The 22,266-nt window shown below is 44.3% G+C and overlaps 1 long non-coding RNA gene across 1 annotated transcript in view; it reads left to right on the top strand.

Moving 5' to 3' along the window:
* The window catches only part of LOC144827644 (uncharacterized), a 70,705-nt gene that overhangs the window by 37,206 nt on the left and 11,233 nt on the right, over nt 1-22,266 (top strand). Inside the window, exon 2 of the long non-coding RNA XR_013610281.1 lies at nt 999-1,205. This is a non-coding gene — a long non-coding RNA (uncharacterized LOC144827644). The remainder of the gene's footprint in view (nt 1-998; nt 1,206-22,266) is intronic.

Consider the following 22,266-nt stretch of genomic DNA (forward strand, 5'->3'; position numbering starts at 1 on the left):
TGCAGCAAGGCAGTCTTCTAAAGTTCACTGTAGGCCACAGCAACAGGTAGTCCTCTGAGAGCCCTTCCTCAGGTCCAGAAAGTGAACTGAGCAGTGGGTCCGAGGGTCCCTCTTTTAGACATGATGTCCATTTTGAAGTAGGAGAAATGTCTGGAGATTTCCCCCAAACGAAAGGTTTGGAATTTCCTGACTCCCTACCTTGGCTTCAGTCTAGCTACTGGCACAAACTGCTAGGGTGAATTTCTTTGTGTGAAAGCAATGCACAGCATATTGAAGTGCAAGTGGGCCTTTCTCAGCTCTGGCTCCATCCTGAGATGGACCACACAGGCAGGTCTAATTCCTCTATTGCGTGACTGTCTGGGAAGAGTATACAAAGGGTAGATGCCTCTCACACTTAAATATGTGACCCAGGAACAAGCTGCAGGCACCAAATGGTTAGGGTAGAAAATGCAAATGTTCTAAAAGTGTCATTTTTTAAATTGTGACTTAAAAGGTAAGGTATTTGGTTATGTCCAATGTGTGCATGCAGTGTCCATCTGACACGATCAATGTTTTGTACTATTTGAACACGAACTCCATGACACAGGATCGCCATGCTTGTTTGTCCACCGGTGTTAATATTATGTAATGTAAACTGTATGTCAAATTGTGTTTCTTTTCTCCTGAATAATACAGGTCAGCTGTCAGTGAAATCAAGCAAATATGTGTCTGTTACTGGCTGTATACATTTATTTGAATTTATTTAAACCAGCAGAGTGGGTTGCGGTCCTGATTAATGCCTGGCAACTCTGTTTAGGGTCTGGTTTAGTCACAAACATGTTCACCACATGATTCCGCACCAGGAAACCCTCGTGGGTGATAGTATACAAATGCACACACCATAATATTTGGTTTGAATTACAATCCAATCATGTAACCCCTTCCCACTTGGGACGAGAATAAAGCAACATGCATCCACTAGGCACTAGCTTTAACAGTTTTTTCCATTTTGTTCATAGACACACTCCTACCACTACGGAGGACTTCCTTCTGTAACTCAAAAGGTCCCTTCTGAACAGGTCTATATTCCACACCACCTCTATCGTTGATTGTAGTGTTAGGAGGGTCTATATGATGAAGCATGCCACCCTACAGTGGGTGAGGATTGCCATCCTTTAATTTGAAGAGACCAACACCTTCACAGAAAGACCACCCCTTTTTATCAGGTACAGTGACCACTCTCTCTGACCTATTGTGTTTACTGTTATGTGTAAGACACTGTGCTTTGTGGTCTTTTAACTCTCCCCTTTTCCCTCTTGTGTTGATGGCAATTTTCCTATGAAGACAATGTACATTTCTTCTCTTAAACGTCAAAAAGCTGATATTATTATTCTTTGGCTTTCCCCATTGGTCGCCGGTCCTTTATGGGCTGGTACTCACATGTATTCTTTATGGGTAACAACCGTTGTCAAGATGCCACTTAATCATCAGAGGTATTAAATAAATGAAAGACTGAGGTTACGACAATGCATACCTGCAAAAATAGTGATGGAGATGCTGGTAATTATTGCGGATACAGTCCATTGAATCATTGTAATTGTTTGCGCAACTGGCGTAGCTCATGGGCAAGCTAATCTGCTCTCTGCCCAAACCCCAACTAGTAGGTCGCATCTTTTCTGAATTGAAACGCAAACAACTGCAGACTAGTTACGGTCTTGCTCAGACTTGAGGAACTCACATGTGAGGTGCAGCTTGAATTCTTATTCCGCAGTGTGGTCATCATTCTCTGGGCTTTGTCTGGAATCCCCGGTGAACCATCTTCCAAGTTTTAAAATAAAGAACAGTCTCTGCTCTTCGTTGTAGCTCCTAAAAATAAATAATAGCTGTAGTGACGGTGCCACCCGGCCTGCGCTATACAATGTAATATACCTGGGTGCACCCAGAGGGCGGGCTCATCCGATGGCAGAAATAAAGGAGTGCAAAACTGCTCGGGGTCTTTGGCTCATACCTAATTACTAGTGTGTGTGTGCTCTTCTTGCTGCAACTTAAGCCAGAGGCCTAGCCTCAGAGCAGTGCGTGTCCACCCAGGCCTAGACACCACATTGGTGATGAGGGGGGTCCCTCCCACGCCTTTGCCGTGCCTCACCTGATCACTGTCTGCCTCTCCTGGTGCCGAGGAATATGATGCACGGCCACCGTCAAGGCTTGAAGCTCGGTGAGGGAGTCCGGTGTGATGTATTCCTATAGGTACTGTATCGATTCCCCTATTCCTGACCCTGGTTTGGTTAATAATTAACTAGCAGCCATCCAACGGTGCAAAAACTGTTATCTGATTAAGCCACACCACGGCACAGAAGCGCGTTATCTGATTAGGTCATAACGCATGCCATCTAATTAGACAACCGATATTCCTCCAGCCCCTGATAAGGCATACGGAGTTCTCAAAACAAATCAAACCTACAGCGACCTGGAAAATTCCCATAGCCATTATTTTGATTTCACCGAGAACTTCAGCAAAAGAATGTGCGAACGAGCCCGTTCATATGACATCCTTATTGACGTATATATGTCCATCCTTACGTCAATCTCGGCACCTTTCAGGTATAAATATTACCGACATTGCCTTAAGCAAACACATGCGGTGGTGACGAGATCGGAGCAGCGAGACGTGCTGAGGAGCCCAGCAGAGAGCGAAGCCCACAGACGCTGCCCCGCCTTCCTGACGTGCTGAGAACGAGACACTGCCTTTCTCCTGCCGAGAAATCCAGCTCCGGCGCTTCCAAGCAGCCCTCGCAGGCAGCTGGAATATCAAGACCTGGGATAAGAGATACCAGCCCTCCATCATTCTAGATCTCAGGTACAGACCTGAATAACCCCTTGCAGAGAATTCTCGAATCAGTCCCTTGGCAAAACAAACTTAACTTAAACTGCTACTTATCTACTCCCGCCCACGTATTAGGCTTAGGTCAGGTACATTGGGGTAGGCGTGGTTAGAAGCACCAGTTGAGTACGATTAGTCAAATGTATATATGTATGTATCTATTTTAGCCATTTTAAAGTATCATATGGCTCAGAAACCATATCAATGCTTTTACAGTATTATTTTATAATTCTGTCTCTACTGTATGCACTTTACTTAACTACAAGTATTGCAATAATAGCGATTCATTTCTCTTGTATGAGAAAAGAGACTGATCAATAAATAACATCTTTTATTGAACCACGCCCATCTCTTATTTCTCTACAAACTGGTGAAACTAAGAATGCACATACTGACTGAGTAAAATAAGTTGTCTATTGTTTTCACACGACTCTAGAGATACACTCTTGATTAGGGGAGAGCAAAGTTGTCATGTTCTATGGTTGTCAGAAACTAAATCCCTTCTTGTCTATCCAGGGAGGTTAAAATCCTCCTTGCCTATTCGAGAAAGTTTCTAGTGAACTCTGAGCTAGCTGGCAAACACAAAACTTTAAGTCTAATATCGTCGGTAGAAGACCTAGTTAACCTCTGCCCTAGGTCTATACTATTGAAGATATTATTCCAATGCGCAGAGCCCATTGGGATAATAGGAACTACACTACATGGCGCCCAACGTTTGGATAGACGAAAAAACTAACGCAAGACATTAGAGTAACTCAGTCGTGCTTTTTCACACAGAACCCCTTTTTTCCCATAATACTCCAAAGACGTCTGGAGTGGGTGAAAGGTCATATCCGCCAAACCTCGCAGGAGGAGACTCCTATGTATGGTTCTTGGTTTATTCAACGTTGAAGGATACACTGTTCCAAAATATTGTGCATCTAATCTTTATATTCCGTGGAAACTTGATCTGCAAACAAACAGAATACCCTTCATGTCAGTAAAATGTCAGACACTGAAGAAGAAAGAGAGACAGCTAGACTAGCAGCTGAACTAATAGCAGCTGATAATACTCTGCTACAAAATGACCCGGATATAATACTCATCCCGGTCAACATAAGAAAATCTATAACTTTAAAACTTATAGAAAATGGACTGACACCAAGAGGTGGTACAGTCATATTCGTAATTGAGGCACACGAATATCGGCAGACAGAGGTATTCTATTCATGGATAAACTTTCCAGCAGCAAACGCTGTAACAAAGGACTTCCACTATTACAAAATAGAGGAACCTCCTAATGAGTACACTCCTTTCGAGGAGGTGGAAATACCACTCAAATTCCAAGAGCATCTGCTCTTGTTTAATGGCGCCCTAAAACATAATAATCACATCACCAGGCTCGGTCCACTAGGTAGACCAGGAGCAACGTGGCCGGTCCTAGCCGGATACACACCACATCCAGACATTGAAGAAATGCCTGCACCAGAACTTTTAGCACAGCTAAAACAATTAATAAAAATACATAGACAATTAGTCCAATATGTAATGCGGACTTCAACAATCCAACCAGCAATTAAAATTCCACAGCTGACCAGTCATCAGGGGAACACAAATAAAATTACACCACAGAACATACAGTCCTGTCTAGGTAAGGTACCCGCAAAACGGGAACAAATTCCTTTCTGGCTAGCACAAAAAATAATTCAAATAGAGGCGGTGTTTCCAGATACCACCCCTGTTGAGAAACATAGGATTCTGACTATCTGTCTTCCAATGGGAATCGCACCACATGTGGAGGATTGTGACACTTGGGGAACAGTCTTTGCTTCCATTTACACAAAAACACATGGTGTACCATCCATGTCAGTAATACCAGATGTGCTAAAACAGATTCAAGATGAATACGGTCCAGAACCCGCTTTAACTCTCGGTATGAAACTACTGAAAGACTTCAAGCAGGTCTCTGCAATATTATTAGCCAACATAAAGGGAGAAGCAGCAAATGTGGCGATTTGCCAGAGGTTAAAAGAGACAAATATAGCAGACCAACCATCGGAAATTGCCAGAATCATAGAAAAATCCTATGAAGAACTAGGAAGAGATAGTTTGGGTGGAATACCAGTGAAACCCCAACTAGTTGAAAGTCCTGAAAAGGTATTTATAAACAATAATTTAAACACTCAAAAAAAGAGCTGGGATGGAAATAAACAATCCAATCCTAAAGAAAAAAGATTCCAGTCCAGAGGAAGGTCTCCTTGGCGGAGAGAAAGATCTCCCGACCAAGGACGCAAGTCTCTCCAACGGGAGCCCTCTGTGAAAAAATACAACCTTAGAAATAGGGATAATATAAAGAAACCTGATAGATATCAAGATATTGATACACGTCCCTCTCAATCTTTTCAGACTTCCTCGCAGAAATCGGAAAGAAGAGGACGATCAGAACAAAGGGAAGAGCACGTCAAGTCCAAAGACAAAGAACCTGCTCATCTGAATAAAAAATTACAATTTCCAAAAAAGAAGGTAGCCAGTATTAAAGTAATCAACAATGCCGAGAATACTGAGGACACAGCTGAAAAACGGAGAATGGGCTCAGACAATGCTAGACAGCGCAGCAGAAGTGAGCATAGCTCGCAAAGTCCTTATGAATCATCTTGAGACAGTGGACACGAATGAATACATTCAGGTGGAAACTGCAGATACCAGAGTTAGCAAACCTCATAAAATATATGAAATAACACTGCGTATAGAGGGGGATAAGACTAGAAAAATAAGGGGACTATTTTGGGATAATCTGTCCAAGGGCTATGACATCCTTCTAGCTGAACGAGACTGGCCTCCAGAGTTTGTCAGGGAGTGCCCACATGGCGAAGAAATAATTATGCCTGCCTTCTCAAACCATATTCCAATTCATAAAAAATATACACTTGCAAGAAAGTGGGCAGTAGCTCAAGCCCCTGCCTTATATAAAAATCATGTGGGATGGGATGAGGACTCTCCTCCTCACAAAATCCAGTTAAAATCACAACCTACTGCACAGAGGCAGTACCCGATTAAGCAAGAAGCTAAAAAACAGGTAAAAGAGATCCTAGATCAACTTGAATACCAGGGGGTGATTGAAACCTGCACCTCACAAATGAACAACCCTTTGTTTCCTGTCTCCAAGCCAGACAATTCATATCGTCTTGTTTTGGACTACAGACACCTTAACTCATGTTGCAAAACATTTGCAGTACAAAACTCGCACAGTGCTGCACTAATGAATAACATAGTGCGCAAAAAATACAAAACAACCTTAGACATTTCTAATGGTTTCTTTTGTCAAAATATAGCACCAGAGAGCAGATATTTGACGGCGTTCTCAATAAATGGCACGCAAAAAAAATTCTGTCGTTTGCCCCAGGGGTTCAAGAACAGCCCAGGATTATTCTCAGTGAGAGTAACAGAATTACTACAAACATATGATGACGAGGCATTATCTTATGTCGACGACATCTATCTAACAGATGATGACTTGGATACTCACTTGAAAAGAGTGAACACCATAATACTTGGGTTCGCAGCAGAGGGTTACAAATTTAACTTTAAAAAGTCAAGAATTGCCCATCTAACAGTCCTGTTTTTAGGATATGAACTATCAAGTGAAGGCAAAAGCCTGGCTGACAATTTCCTAGAGAAATGTGCTGTAATCCAAGCACCTAGAACACTAAAAAACTTACAATCAATTCTAGGCTTCCTAAATTTCGGAAGAACTTACATTATAAATTATGCAGAGAGAATTAAACCTCTCTATGATCTAATAAAACCAGATTTTAAAAGAATCATTTGGACTCAAAAACACACAGAAATTTTGAGATCTTTACAAACGGATATGTTAGTTAAAACAAAATTACAAACACGTGACAACACACGCAACCTTGTGATTCGAGTCATCCCAGGAAGATGCGGATTCACATACCTGACCTCTAATGAGGGAGAGAAGGTACCAATAGCATACAAATCACATTTTTACACAGAAGCTGAAAAAAGGTTCAGCATTAAGGAAAACATTGTTCATGCGGTTCAAACAGCTGTAGAAAAAGAAAAATACCAAGCAGACGGTAGACAGGTTACAGTCAGAACAGCAGAATCAGCTTTTGAGGCATTAACAACACCATGTAATTTACCGACAACTGCACTAAATCCAGAATGGATACAATGGGTAAATTCTGTTGCTACAGACAAAGTAAAATACTATTTTGACCCGGAAATGAAAGAATTAAAATATCTAGAATATGAGAAAGAATACCCTCTGCCAATCGACATTCTGCCTTTACAACAGTACGCCTGTGTAATACATACAGACGGGCATGCTCAACCCTCAGTTTGGGGAGAGCTGGCGTACAAGGCCACATGCGAAATTGTAAAAGAAGTGTGGCGCGGAGGTAAATTAAGACCTCTACTTACAAAAACACACTCAGTGGAAAATAATTCAGAACAACAAACTGAAATAATAGCGTTAAAAATGGCGCTAGATAATGCCGATCGCGAATTCCCGACACTTATTGTGTGCGATTCGTATTACTGCGTCAAATCATACAATAACGATTTACAGAAATGGATTCAAAACGGTTATAAAGATGACACAGGTGCAACAATAAAGCAAAAAGTGCTTTGGGAACAAGTAGTTCTTTTCCAGAAAGAACTACCAAAAACTCACGTGATACATTCACTGAGTCATCAGCGTGATGGCGTTCACGTGGCAGGGAATTAATTGGCTGAGATAGCCACAGCGGTAGCAACTAAACCGGCTTCCGTAGCTACAAAAAAGCGTACAGTAAAACACATTGACGGTGAAACTGTGCTGGCGGTGAAAACGTCATCAAAAGGCGACTGCTCGGCGCTACCGATCAATTATCCACTCAATTATACATACATAATCGATGCAAACTCAGTCCCTTTTGCTGGAATCCCTGGAGTGGGGGATAGAGTGATTCCAAACACGGACAGGAGAGGCTTGTTAATAGCAGACGCACATATGGGTGAGGGTCTCAGACACCTTAAACAAAAAGATTCTCTGGAAGAATTACAATCAGTGTACTGGTGGCCAGGCATGAGCCTGCATCATCACATTTTTGTAAAAAACTGCCCAGACTGCAATAGAGATCGCAGTGGCGAGCGGAGAGGACTATTGCCATGGCATTTCACTCCAGATAAACAACAACAATAAGAAAGCCCCCATCATGAAAAAAAGCGTTATATTAACATAAAAAGACTAATTTACACTTATAATGTAGACCCCAGCGCTCGGCTGACGTCTGGACTGTTATAAAAGGATTTGCGAGTCTATAATGGCATATACGCTAGGAGCATGCTACGTTTTGACTAATGTATTCCTTTTAGCCTTCAAGCTTATGGGGAAGCATGGCCAAATGAGCATAGCATAGCGGGACTCTTCTCACTTCCTTCCTGAGGGATACGGGATGGTGTAAAGAAAAAACCAAGACATAAAGCAATCTATAACGGAAAAGGTATTAGGTTCGGGTGCTGGGTGGGTCAAACATCTAATAAGTGTCCAACGTAGTCTAAATAACCTGCCAAGGAATTCTCTGAAAGGGTTCAGTCCGTACGAACTATTGTTCGGGACTAGAATGATGATCCAAGATCTTGATAGTCAGACTTCAGTGGTTAAAGACAAAAGCTTTGATATCAAAGATCGTTTGGCTATTTTACAGGACTTAAATGAAACAAGAAATGACCTGAGCAACATAAAACTGAAACAACAGCCAACAACCACTGAAGAGAAACCACCTGTCCCAGCAAGGCCTGTCTGGATTCCAAAAGTCGGGGATCTAGTCAGAGAAAAGATCGCGGTAAAGAAGGAATTTGGGCCTTCTTACAGAAAAGCAGTTCCTGTCTTGTCTATCAACGGGACAAGATCAGTAGTACTACCGCCCCTTGCTGGTAAAAAGGATAACCGAGTCATATCCATCGACCTGGTAAAACCACAATCATGTGGCCGATAACAAACAGTAGGCCAAGTGAACTCCCGAGAAATAGCAGAACACCAATGTTTGCTACAAATACAGAGGCTCAAACTGGAAGACTGATCACATTTGGAAAATCTACAGTGAATCAACAAGGACTATGCAACAAAGCAATGGAACTTGAACCTCTTAAAACCCAAATTAAAACTTTTCATCAAGAAACAACAACCTATGATGATGTAACTGCAGACTTTGCTAATGAAACAAAGCAAAATCCAAAAGCAATTGGAACAATTGACAGAACAGCATCCGGCTACTTCATCAAATTCGATGATTCATCTGAAGCCCTGAGTAAAGCAAAGAAACAGCCATCAACAAAAACTTTTAAAGACAAAGCTAAGGAACTTTTTCAACAGCTGAAAGAAACCTATCTGATCTCTCCATGGATTGAATTTTGGGTGGCCTTCGGTGCATTTATCCTCATTCTTTGGCTCATCTTAGTACTATGTTTGGGACATTTCATTGAAGGGAAATATGCTAAAATGGACACAGCAAGCCAGAAAATCAACTTGGTCCTTAAACCACACACATCTTCACACATCGAGAAAGGAGAACTTTCTTCAGTAAACTTCACAGCCAATCCTATACCAGGCGGTGTAGCATGGGACAAAACTGATTATGAAATCTATGGTCCGGTTGAAATCCTGAAGTATCCACACCAATTCAAGATCTCATTGAGTGACTTTGTAAAACCAAGCTCATTTGCGGATGATTGGGACTTTGAAAGTATTAATGATATGATGTCTGATCTTGTGATGTCTGCTAAATTTACAGAACATGATTATTTGCAGGGTTCGTCTAATTATGATCAGATGTTCTGCTACAACCATTATGGTAACCATTATCTACATAAATCTGCTCAACCTAGAAATGTTTTAAATTATAACCAATGGGAACATTGTGCTACTCCTCCAAAAGATAGCTCGAAAACATTTTATGATAAATATTCATACTTTTCAGGGTTTAACACAAGTAATGCAGAAACATTTTATTTCAAATTGTCAAATAAGACAGGTATGAAGACCATGCTTACAAACACAAAATTGATATATTCCGATTCATTCTTTGAACAAATGAATACATTTGGGTTTGATTTCTGGAACAATAATATTGAAACAAAAACTGTTTGGGGTACAAGAGATTGGCAAGTACAAGGTATAGAATCATTGTTTAGAGCCTGCATGATCCCAGAACAAATTATATTTTTGAACGACACTATTCAACAAACTACCTGTCTTGGCTTAGCCAAAATCAAAGATTTGAACAAACCGTCTATTCCAAAGCCAACAGTGAACAGTAATAGCTCTATAGATGTTGAGATAGACGTAAACCATATATTAAACCAAAACAGAACACATCCTGAATGGAAAAAATGGTTGATCTGGCCCACAGATACAAATAACTGTCAAGACAGATTCCTGAACAAAGTACAGGGGTTCACATTGATTAGGCCAGACCCTAGATATTCCCAAAGACAACATCCAGGGATAGTAACCACCTACAGCGTGGGCAAGCTCTGCCTTCAATGGCTACAAACGTCCACACTGGCTGAAATTAACAACACCTAACTTTACTTACAGAAGGTGCTGGCTTGCGTGATTTCATATTGGGACCACGCAAACAGCGTCAAAAACGTTTCATAGCGGCCTCTATATATGCAGCTTATAACGAAGTCTGGAAAGTAACTCAAATTGAGACAGCAGAAAAAATACGGGAAATTGACCGTATTAATTTGGAAAAATCACTTTCTGTGGTGGACAATGGGTTAATGACTCTGTCCTCCAGAATATATTCTCTGGACAGCATTGTGTCTTCAGCAATCAATATAATATCGCAAGACTTACTGATGTTACAACACGGTCAGTCCCAATTGCGTTCTATTGTACAGCTTGGCTGGACGTTACAAAATTTGCGTTCTGGCTATGTGCCTTGGCGTTTAATCAACACAACGTCATTATTTAATATCTTTAACCTCACTGATAAACAAATCAGTTTGGCACAGAAGGGTGCTGACTATACAATTCTGAGCATTGAAAAACTTGAGAGATTACCATTGACAATGTCAGAACGACCTGTCATTGAATGGATAATACATGGAATAATAAATATTCCGATAACTACTTTCCAGTTTCAATTCTGCCAGAAATATATACAGGCAGGCCAGTATGAAAGGTTGGGTAAAGGATACATTAAGTCAATATGGAACTTGCCCTATACACACGAATGTGTCAGCAATAAAGGCCAGAAAGTGTTTCTCAGTGGCGATAATTGTGCAAGATCACTGAGCGGTACACTTCTGTGTCAGGGTATTAGTTTGCACGGAGCCTGTGAAGGGACTTCAAATAACCTTTCATGTTACCAGCTAGGCACACCTGCAACACGAATAGAACCATTCTTTAGGAGACTCTCGAACGGGAGTTACATTCTAATAGTAGATCGCAGATGTTGTAGTTTGCTGCCCGGAAAACCTTATCTCATAACTGTGACTAGGAAGGTCATGTGCTGTGAACATGTATTGTTCCCCAGCGATTCTCCAGACAGGGAGGCAAGGTTATGGCCCGATTTGAAAATTGCTTCTATTCGAATAGATACTTTAAGCAGAATGAAGACTGTGCTCCTACAGACGCCGACCAGGCTCACGTCATCAAAAGAAACGTATGATCTCCAAGTTGCAAGGACAACAGAAGAGATTCATTCATTATTATCAACTAATTCCCCCATACATTTCGCAGAAATACTGAACGAAATCTTAAATATTTCTGATACCACTGGTATCTCCAGTGTATTTAAAGCAGTGTTTTCGGGTGCTTTAACTCCATTCAAAGCCATCCTGGGTATTTTTCCAGACTTTGTCCATTCCATTTTTGGCGGACTTCCTCTCCTTTTAGGACTAGTAGCGGGTATTCTATTTTTGATCCTGTTATTTCGCTATGGCAAACCATGTCACAGACAAAACACCTGCGACAAGGGAAGAAATGATCCTAGCCATTGGCTACCGGGACCGGGTAACTAAAATCCTTGGACTATCCCGGCTTAGAGACCTGAACATGACTTGGTTTCTTTCATTTAGACCAATGTGGCAAAGTTGTGTTATGCCTGTATTAAGGTGCTTGCTATGCGGCGAAGAATGCGTGTTGGACACCTGTCTGGCACTACAATCGGATGTGCCAATGGACGCAGATACCTTGTTGGGTCCGGTAACGGCTCATGCATTGTGCTCTCCCCTGCGGCTACCAATCCTGATGACGGCATTCGTGGAGTCTTCACCACTACGATTGAGGGGTAGTGAAGTACAAGATGAAAGCAGCATCGATCAGGTACGACCTTCAGTCAGCTATGCTGATCCAAACATCAATGGAGGCAATCATGCTCAGGCTCATGAATGCATGGTAACAACCTTTTCCGAATTAGTGGAACTTACGCAAGAAGCTGTTGACAGTTTTTTCAACAGTTTAAATGATATGATGTTTTCACCAGAGCAGCAGGAATAACTTTGAGCAAACTAGCACTTGGAGTTCCCTACATGCTGAATTTGGCCTTCAACTTTTTGAAGAAAAGCGATATGAAAAATGTTTCTCATAATTTTTTTTCAGACTGCAAGAACTTTTTCCCCAATTCCAAAATATTTACGATTTTTGGGACACTTATCTTCTGCTTAAAGTAGACGTTATTCTTAGAGAACTAAATTTCTATTTTTAGGTAGTCACAAGACATTCGCTATGCTAGCACTGTTATACATAAATTTATGATTGTGATGAAATGGTCGCGCACTTTTTTTCTGTATTAAGAGCCATTTCATGTGTGGTTTTCGCATTTAGATTATGCTGAATTTTTAACATATGAGTAGCATTATTAGACTGCTTGTGCTTATAGTATACGTGACAGTACATGTGATTGTGTTTCGTATATTTTATAAAATCCAATTTTCGGAATGCATATAAATGTATTTTGGGGTGGTACGGTATACACAAACGCTACTGATATTCACTATGCCTAGATTTGTAAATATGGACATAGTCTACGTGGAGTGGGTGTGATGTATTCCTATAGGTACTGTATCGATTCCCCTATTCCTGACCCTGGTTTGGTTAATAATTAACTAGCAGCCATCCAACGGTGCAAAAAACGTTATCTGATTAAGCCACACCACGGCACAGAAGCGCGTTATCTGATTAGGTCATAACGCATGCCATCTAATTAGACAAGCGATATTCCTCCAGCCCCTGATAAGGCATACGGAGTTCTCAAAACAAATCAAACCTACAGCGACCTGGGAAATTCCCATAGCCATTGTTTTGATTTCACCGAGAACTTCGGCAAAAGAATGTGCGAACGAGCCCGTTCATATGACATCCTTATTGACGTATATATGTCCATCCTTACGTCAATCTCGGCACCTTTCAGGTATAAATATTACCGACATTGCCTTAAGCAAACACATGCGGTGGTGACGAGATCGGAGCAGCGAGACGTGCTGAGGAGCACAGCAGAGAGCGAAGCCCACAGACGCTGCCCCGCCTTCCTGATGCGCTGAGAACGAGACGCTGCCTTTCTCCTGCCGAGAAATCCAGCTCCGGCGCTTCCAAGCAGCCCTCGCAGGCAGCTTGAATATCAAGACCTGGGATAAGAGATACCAGCCCTCCATCATTCTAGATCCCAGGTACAGAACTGAATAACCCCTTGCAGAGAATTCTCGAATCAGTCCCTTGGCAAAACAAACTTAACTTAAACTGCTACTTATCTACTCCCGCCCACGTATTAGGCTTAGGTCAGGTACATTGGGGTAGGCGTGGTTAGAAGCACCAGTTGAGTACGATTAGTCAAATGTATATATGTATGTATCTATTTTATCCATTTTAAAGTATCATATGGCTCAGAAACCATATCAATGCTTTTACAGTATTATTTTATAATTCTGTCTCTACTGTATGCACTTTACTTAACTACAAGTATTGCAATAATAGCGATTCATTTCTCTTGTATGAGAAAAGAGACTGATCAATAAATAACATCTTTTATTGAACCACGCCCATCTCTTATTTCTCTACAAACTGGTGAAACTAAGAATGCACGTACTGACTGAGTAAAATAAGTTGTCTATTGTTTTCACACGACACTAGAGATACACTCTTGATTAGGGGAGAGCAAAGTTGTCATGTTCTATGGTTGTCAGAAACTAAATCCCTTCTTGTCTATCCAGGGAGGTTAAAATCCTCCTTGCCTATTCGAGAAAGTTTCTAGTGAACTCTGAGCTAGCTGGCAAACACAAAACTTTAAGTCTAATATCGTCGGTAGAAGACCTAGTTAACCTCTGCCCTAGGTCTATACTATTGAAGATATTATTCCAATGCGCAGAGCCTATTGGGATAATAGGAACTACACTACACCGGACTGAGGAGCCCCGGCGTATGCTGCCTCAGCGGGTGCCCACCCCGCACTGTGGCACCGCCAGAAGCCGTGTGCAGCGTTGAAGTTCCAGCAGGAAGCAAGCGGTGTTGACCGGGCGGTGTCTGGAGCAGCATGATGGAGGTGAGGCCAAGCACACACCCGCAACAGCAAGGCACAGAGCTCCCACTAGCACATGGTCGAGTCTGCTGCCTCAGCGTGCGAGGGCCTGATCCAGCCATGAATAGCACTCCTACTATCACGTGGTTTAGCCTGCGGCCGGTGAAGGAGGGAGAGCAGGCCGGTCTGCACCCTCACACTTGGCCGGTCCCTTCCGACTGAAGCAGGGCCTTCACGCGCCGACTTTCAAACAAGCTCTGGCAACTGCAAGGGCAGCAGTTGCATTCCAACAAGCACTGGCAGCAGCAGGCTATACAGGAAGAGGATATGGATTTGACTGCCACCCAGGTTCTGCTGCTTGGCATTCACAGCACGCAGGCCACCAGGACGGTGCGTGGCCATCAAGCATTGGCGAGGGCAACAACACGGAGGTGTCCTAAGGAGTGTACCTTCCATACCCTGCCCGCAGCTGTTCTGTGAGCAGGCATGAGCATCCCCAATCCAGATGGGGCTGATGCTCCCGCGCCACAGCAGTGAGTCCCACTACAGGCATCAGTGCATGCACCACCGCAACCAGGGAGTGCCACAGCAGCCCTTCTGCCCCCATTCAGTGTACTGGCGGATCCGGCCACGGTGCCAGCGAGATGGAAGTCATGGATTGGTCACCTGGATAACTATTTTGTGCACCTGAAAGAAATAGATGAGAGGGTGAATAGGTCGCTCCTTATGTGTTGCAGTGGAGGGGACTGCCTAATACAGGGGTTGATGACAACTACGAGAAGGGGGTGACGGCCTTGAACAGGCACTTTGACCTCCTCAATAAACCCGGACTTCAAGTGATTCAAGCTCTGTCAAGCAAGACAAGGGAAAGCCAAGACCATAGACTAAGCCTGCCTGAGAAAACTGGCGAGCTCCTGCACACTGTATGACCAGAGAGAAGAAAATAGGGCGCAAGTCATACCGATCGGTGATGCTGCACAGCCTGATACTCAAGCAACCAGGTATCACTCTGGACGAGATCCTGGTACTCGCAAGGTCCTGAGCAGATGAGATGAAAGTGGCCCTTAACCAGCCCACTACTCAGTCAGGAGCCACTCGACCTCAGTAATAAAAGAAGAGAGGGTGGATGCCATTCAAAGATGACCGGCGGCACAAAGAGGGAGTGAGAGACCATCACAGAAGAATGCATGTGGTAACTGAGGTTTAGATCATTCGCTGTCTGGTCGATGTTTTGCAAGGGGGAGGACCTCCTCCGAGTGTGGAAAGCTCAACCATTTCACAAAGTTGTGTTGAGGTGGGAGAGCGAGAATAAACACCACGGGACAGCACAGACCGTCAACGGCTGTTAGACAACTGAGGCTCGAAGACCCGTTAGAACAGGTGGACTGGTGGACTGTGGTCTAGGCGCAGATGACATCTTCATAGTATAGTTTGTGAGTCAAGAGGATCCGAGGCATTGGCCTCCACCCATGTGCACCGTCACAGTGGCAGGTTCAGCATTCAAAGCGCTCATAGACACTGGAGTGTCAGTGAATGTTATGGATAGTGAGCAATACAATTGACTATCCCCGTGACCCCCGCTCGCAGCCTCCAGGGCAAAGATATACACCTATGGCAGGATAGAGCCACTTCCCCTGTGATGAGCCATGGAAGTTGAAGTATCCAGTGAAGGGTGCCACTTCCACACGCGGTTTTACATCAGCGTAGGAAAACGAGGAACACTCCTCAGCTGCCACACGGCGGAAGACCTGAAGCTAGTTTTTTTTGTGAACCAGGTGCACAACCTACACGCCCTGGACATACTCAAAGAATTTACTACGTTATTTGAGGGGCTGGGGTGCCTGAAAGGGAAGCTATTCAAACTTCATATTGACACAACAGTCAAGCCTACATCCCTGAGGCACAGGAGGGTGCCGTTTCACCTACGCCCTCAAGAAGAGGAGGAGTTACAGAAGCTGGAGCAGTTGGGTGTAATAGAGAAGGTGTTGGGCCCCACCCCATGGGTGTCACCCCTGGTTGTAGCCCTGAAGCTGAAGCAGACGGGAGCCATCCTGCTATGTGTAGACATGCACCTTTCAAACAGAGCCATGATTCGGGAGCAACATCTCACGCCCACCATGGATGACATCGTGGCAGACCTCAACGGAGCCAAGTGGTTCATGAAACTCAACCTCAACGCTGACTAGCACCACCTAGAACTCCATCCAGACAGCAGGAATACAATGACATTCTCCACTCATGTGGGTCTACGACAATACTAGAGGCTGAGCTTTGGGGTATCCTCCGCCGCAAAAGTGTTTCAGAACGCTATAAGAGAAACATTCACTGGACTGCAAGGCGTTATCAACTTGAGTGATGACATCCTGGTGTTCTTGAAAACACTAGAGGAACACCATGTACATCTCACGGACACTCTTCAACGACTGCAGAAAGTTGACTGACCCTCCACGAGCCACGTGCTCATTCTTCCAGGAGTCGGTGGAGGTATTTGGTTATATCTTCTCTCACGATGGCCTCCAGGTTGACCCAAAGAAAGCCGCTGCCATAGGCACTGCCCCAAGGCCCACATTGCCCCTGGAAGTCTGTAGTTTCCTAGGCACGGCCACATACTGTGGCTGGTTTATTCCGAATCTGGTGTATCTCTCTGAACCTCTCCCTAACCTTACAAAATCAGGACAACCATGGGCGTGGACCGCAAAAGAAGACACTGCATTCCATGCTGTGAAAGAGGCACTCATCAACAAAAAGAGTCATGCTGTACTTTCGACCCAACAGACGCCCCGAGGTAGTGATGGATGCTAGTGGCGTGGGGCTAGGAGCCGTTCTCCTGCAAGAAACGAAAGCGAAAGAATGGGTCCCAATTGCGTATGCTAGCAGAGCTTTAACCATAACAGAGATGCGGTATGCCCAGATAGAGCGTGAAGCCCTGGCCATCAAGTGGGTGTGCCAACATTTCCACCTCTATCTCTACGGGCAGGAGTTTTACGTGGTAACGGACCATATGCCTCTCATTCTCCTCTTTGCAGGCATGTCCAGATTGGCTCCCCCAAGGATTGAGAGATGGGCAGTACAACTGCAAGCCTACCGTTTTGAGGTTATTTTTTGGCCCACGGTTAACAACCCGGCTGACTTTCTGTTACTTCACCCTGCCAAGTCTGCTTCAACAGAAGGAATTTCTGATGAGGACAACACGGAGGAGTCTGTCCGGATGGCCCAAACACGCTCATGCCACCGAGACCTACGAAAGTATGTTCAAGGTCAAAGCAAAGTTGGTGGGCCGGAGCTGGCAACACTTTCTCGATGGAGTATGTGCCCTGACTGAAGAGGAAAGACTGTTCCGTCAACAGCTATGGTGGACCCGAAGCAAACTTAGTGAAGGACTTCATGGGATTGTCCTGCGCTGCACCACCCTGCTAATCCCCAGGATCCTTCAAGAGAGAGTGGTCAGTCTGGCGCATCAAGGGCATCAGGGGTTTGTGAAAACGAAAGCATATCTCAAAAACAAAGTATGGTTCCCTGGCATAGACACCATGGTCGAAAAAGTCACCCACACATTCCACTCTAGCAACATCACTGGCAGTGACCCGATGCCATCTCCAGTCATTACTGAAGCGCCATGCCCTGAGCTGATGGACGAAGTACTCTAGTCCTCATTGACTCACACTCCAGGTTCCCGGTGGTAGCGGTGGTGTCATTGATCACTTTTCCTCAGGTTAAAGCTACGCTCGACCGCGTCTTTGCGATGATCGGACTTCCGGAGTAAGTCAAGTCAGATAATGGACCACCCTTCCAAGGGAGAGAATTCAAGGACTACCTGATGTCCTTTTGATTCGGCACCGCAAGATCACGCCACAGTGGCTACAGGCGAATGGAGAAGTAGAACGCCTCATGGGGACTCTGAACAGGGCTCTAAGGATTGCTGTTGAAAAGGGCGAGGGTGCTGAGCGCTGCCTACAGCAGTTCTTGAATGCGTACCATCAGACTCCACACTGCATGACACATTTGCTTTGGCGCACCTGTTATTCCGGAAAGTGCCTCAGGACAGCATTCCTGCTGATCCATCCTGGAGTACACCTGAGCTAGATCAAGTCGATGCACAAGCCAGGTGACGAGCCAATAACGACAAGGCAAGCCAAGCGCGCTGGGCACACATGATGGACATTCAAGTAGGAGACCGGGTCATCATGAAAGACTGGCACCCAGGATGGAAGTATTACACCACGTATGAGCCAGAGGTTTGGGAGGTTATCCACATGCAGGGAACCATGGAGTCGGCCAAGCACAGGACCCAAATGGTCGCGAGGAAGGTATCATGGTTTAAGAAGGTAGAAGCCAGGCTCCCAGTGGTAGATGAAGAGACTGGAGTAGAAGAATGGGGAGAAGAAATGGCACCACGCAGCACCCCACGAAGCAATCAGGGAACGGCGCCAATGAGTCCAGAAGGAGAAACACCGGCTGGTGTCGAACAGATAAACCACAGCGCAAGCTCACCGTCATCGGAAGGTGACTCTGCGGGGACAGGGGTTGAGAACAACTCCCGGAGCTAGAGGTATGGTCTTTGGCCGAATCCTGCCCACAGCAGAACACTAAGGGACTTTGTGAGCCGCATGTATGAAGACTGAATCCTGAACATTACAATAACTTTTCATCTAAAAGATTGGAGGGATGTAGTGACGGTGCCACACGGCCCGTACTTTACAATGTAAAATGCCTGCATGCAACCGGATGGCGGGCTTGCCAGAAGACATAAAAAAAGGAGCTCAAGACCACTCTGGGTCTTTGGCTCATACCTAATTACTAGTGTGCGTGTGCCCTTCTTGCTGCAACTTAAGCCAGAGGCCTAGCCTCAGCACAGCGCGTGTCCACCCAGGCCTGGACACCACAATAGCCACCATGCATTTCACATCCATCAAACATGTCAACGCTGCAAAGCCCGATGGAGTCAGAGCAACTCTTCCTAGGAGAAGGGCTGCGCCGGTCAGGGCTGGCAGCCTTCTCAACCAAGACGCCTAGCCTGTGATCTGTGAAGCTGAGATTCGTTGGGAAAACAAAGACCTGGAAACCTGGCTTCATGCTCAAGGACTAACCCTAAAATTACGTCATGAGAAGCTGATAGAAAAATGTCTTAGTGATGTTAAAGTAAGCCGTGGAATTGGAGTGAGCCCACCGCCGACCCTCGCTCCCATACTCACATCAGATTCACGCGACACTTAAGGATACAAATGAGGGGTGTCTGCAAGCTAGCATACCGACCAGTATAGCGAGCTCCATTAACAAGGTCCACTGTCTGATTCTAAACTAGTCGAGAGTGGTAGATATAGGCAGTGCTGTTGATGTGGAGAGAAACTGCAGTAGTGTGTTCTCATTTCCACTGCTAATTAAGAAGGCGAAAGACGAAAGTCTATTTGGTCCAAGCCGCCCCCTCCCTTCACTAATCTGCAAGAGCACCGGATGAGATGAGGTAAAGGAAAATAACGATAGCGGTCACAAGAGTAGTTAAACAGCACCACGGAAAATATTAGAATCTTAACACAAGGATTATTGTACAAATTGTACTCTGTGAGAAACAAATAATTGCAATAGAACGCCAGTAGCAATTTTCCTGAGGCGCCTGAACATTTTTCTGTCACTGAAGCATTGAGCAATAGCAAAAAATAACATTATTGCATTGGTGATTGTTTTAGAAGTGCACGTCTCTTTTGTACCTTGAACATCGTGTCAAAAAGGCCTGCAAAACAGAAATGAAATTAACTGGCAATGTGATTTATTTCAGCGTAGAAAATCCTCGCCTCCATCATCGCTCCGTTTCACCTTACATCCCATTGTGTGCAATCCACTATCCCTTTATAAATTAATTTAAAGCCTGGTGTTTTCCCCTCAATTTGAATAATGTGTAAACATTCTTAAACCAAGCAATTCAGGCGTATAGTTTTAGATTCAAACCTGCCCGTCTTGATGAAATAAGCCTCAGGCTGGTGCATTAATCTCCTCAGCTAACTGGAAATGAAATATCTCCTAGCACCAGCAGCAGCAGGGATCAGTGTAATGTTGTGCAGTAGGGCAACACGGCCAGTCCTCGTGCAATTTTCTTATGGTATAATAAATACTCGCTTCAGCAGGCATTTTCTCTGGGAGGGGCTGCTATGTTTGAGATAGGGCGGCTCCACTCGATACTTTGATATATTCACTAGAAGTTCTTGTACTTATAGTCGGATAAAAACCCATCTGATGGCTTAGTCATTTCAAAACCTTTGTTCCATAGGGCCTTTTTGCATTCAGAGACGTACACATCACTAAAAAAACTCATTTTATTATCATTCATGCTGTGGCATGAAAGCACTACTGTGTGCTCACAGAAGCTACAATTTGTCACTGCGAGGCGTACATGTGAAGTCATCTGTGCGCAGCATATATGTGAAGAAACATATATGACATACACTAGGTAATTGTGCATCCAGTCACGGTGCACCCCTTTCTTCATGTGTTATGTAAAGTGAAAAAGTACCAAATGCATTTTGTTTTGACACTTAATAACTTAGAGCATGTTTTGAGGTTTTCACAAATACATCATGTTATCTATTGAACCTGGTGACATACAATTGACATTTTTAAGTGACCATTACTGTATATTCCTTTGACAAAAAGTCATAGGCCCCGACTTCCAGCGCTTCCAGCCCTATTCTTCCCTAGAGACGTTACCCTCAATGGGTTGAGAATGTACTGAGAGAGAAAGCATCTCTTTTTCTATACCTAATTTTGTGTTCCCTTCACCAGGAGCTTCCCTCCATATCCATCTTTCCAGATTACACTAGAGGACAAGTGACCTGACCAGCCTGGGAGGAATACACAATTGTCAGTTACTACCTGATACTGGTACCAGAGGTGAACCTGTGGTATACAAAATCTCTGTTTGTAAAGTTGATATGAGTATAGGGCAGAACCCCCCCCAGTCATTTTGCCAGGATTTGTCTTTGACCAGTGCCAGTGGTGCCCAGGGTTCGATTGGGATAAAAAATTGGCCCTGGCATACCAAAAACAAGTTGCCCACATTTGCGTATGGCCTTTCCCCAAAAAAGTGCTTCAGGGAAGTTTTATGAAAAGAAAGGGGGTGGCGGGCATGTTTTATTAACTTCACTTGGAATTTTTTTTTTAAATGCACAGATTAGTTCACACTGCTGAGCCACACATGAATGCAAGTGAGACCTCTTCTGCTCAGGCCCCTGCCCATGCTTAATCAGCATGCACACATGGGCCGGCCCAGAGAGAGAAAGGGAGTGATACCTCTGCCCATCTGCCTCTAGAAAAGCCACTTAGGCAACCATTGGGCCACTGGCGGCATCCGAATAGCACAGACAGCCCCCAGGCTACCCAAAAATGCATCCCCCAGCTAGAACTCGGCTACCGGCCCTTGGGCCATTTCCAGAGTGCCTGCATTACCAATCCGACCCTCGTGGTGCCACACCAATGGAGACAGAGAAATACATCTCTGCTCCAGGGTTGGGGTCATCAGATGCCAGCTCTCCATGCCCAGGTTTGGGAACGAGAACCTGTGAGTTCTCCAAAAAGCCATAAAAAGCTGTCTGGCTGTACCTTGAAGGAAGGAGCATACTGACTGCTGTAGAGGGGAATAGGAGGTACCCAAACTTGAAGGAAAAGCTGCTTAGAAGAGAAGGATCTCAAGAGGCTGTGCACGAAGGTCTGGGCCACTAAAGACCAAAGAAGAATCTGCACTACCATGCCGTGTGGTGGGTGCCTTACATTCCTGACACCCCTGCAACGCGCTGTAAGGTGAAACGATTTTATACTTCAAATTTGGACGTATGCAATTTTTCAAATCCCCTTATCAGTCCACAGAGCGTGGCAGAATGTAACCAGAGATGATGAAGAACAGAATGT

The sequence above is a fragment of the Lissotriton helveticus genome, chromosome 4_1 (genome assembly GCF_964261635.1).
Source record: "Lissotriton helveticus chromosome 4_1, aLisHel1.1, whole genome shotgun sequence".
Classification (NCBI taxonomy): domain Eukaryota; kingdom Metazoa; phylum Chordata; class Amphibia; order Caudata; family Salamandridae; genus Lissotriton; species Lissotriton helveticus.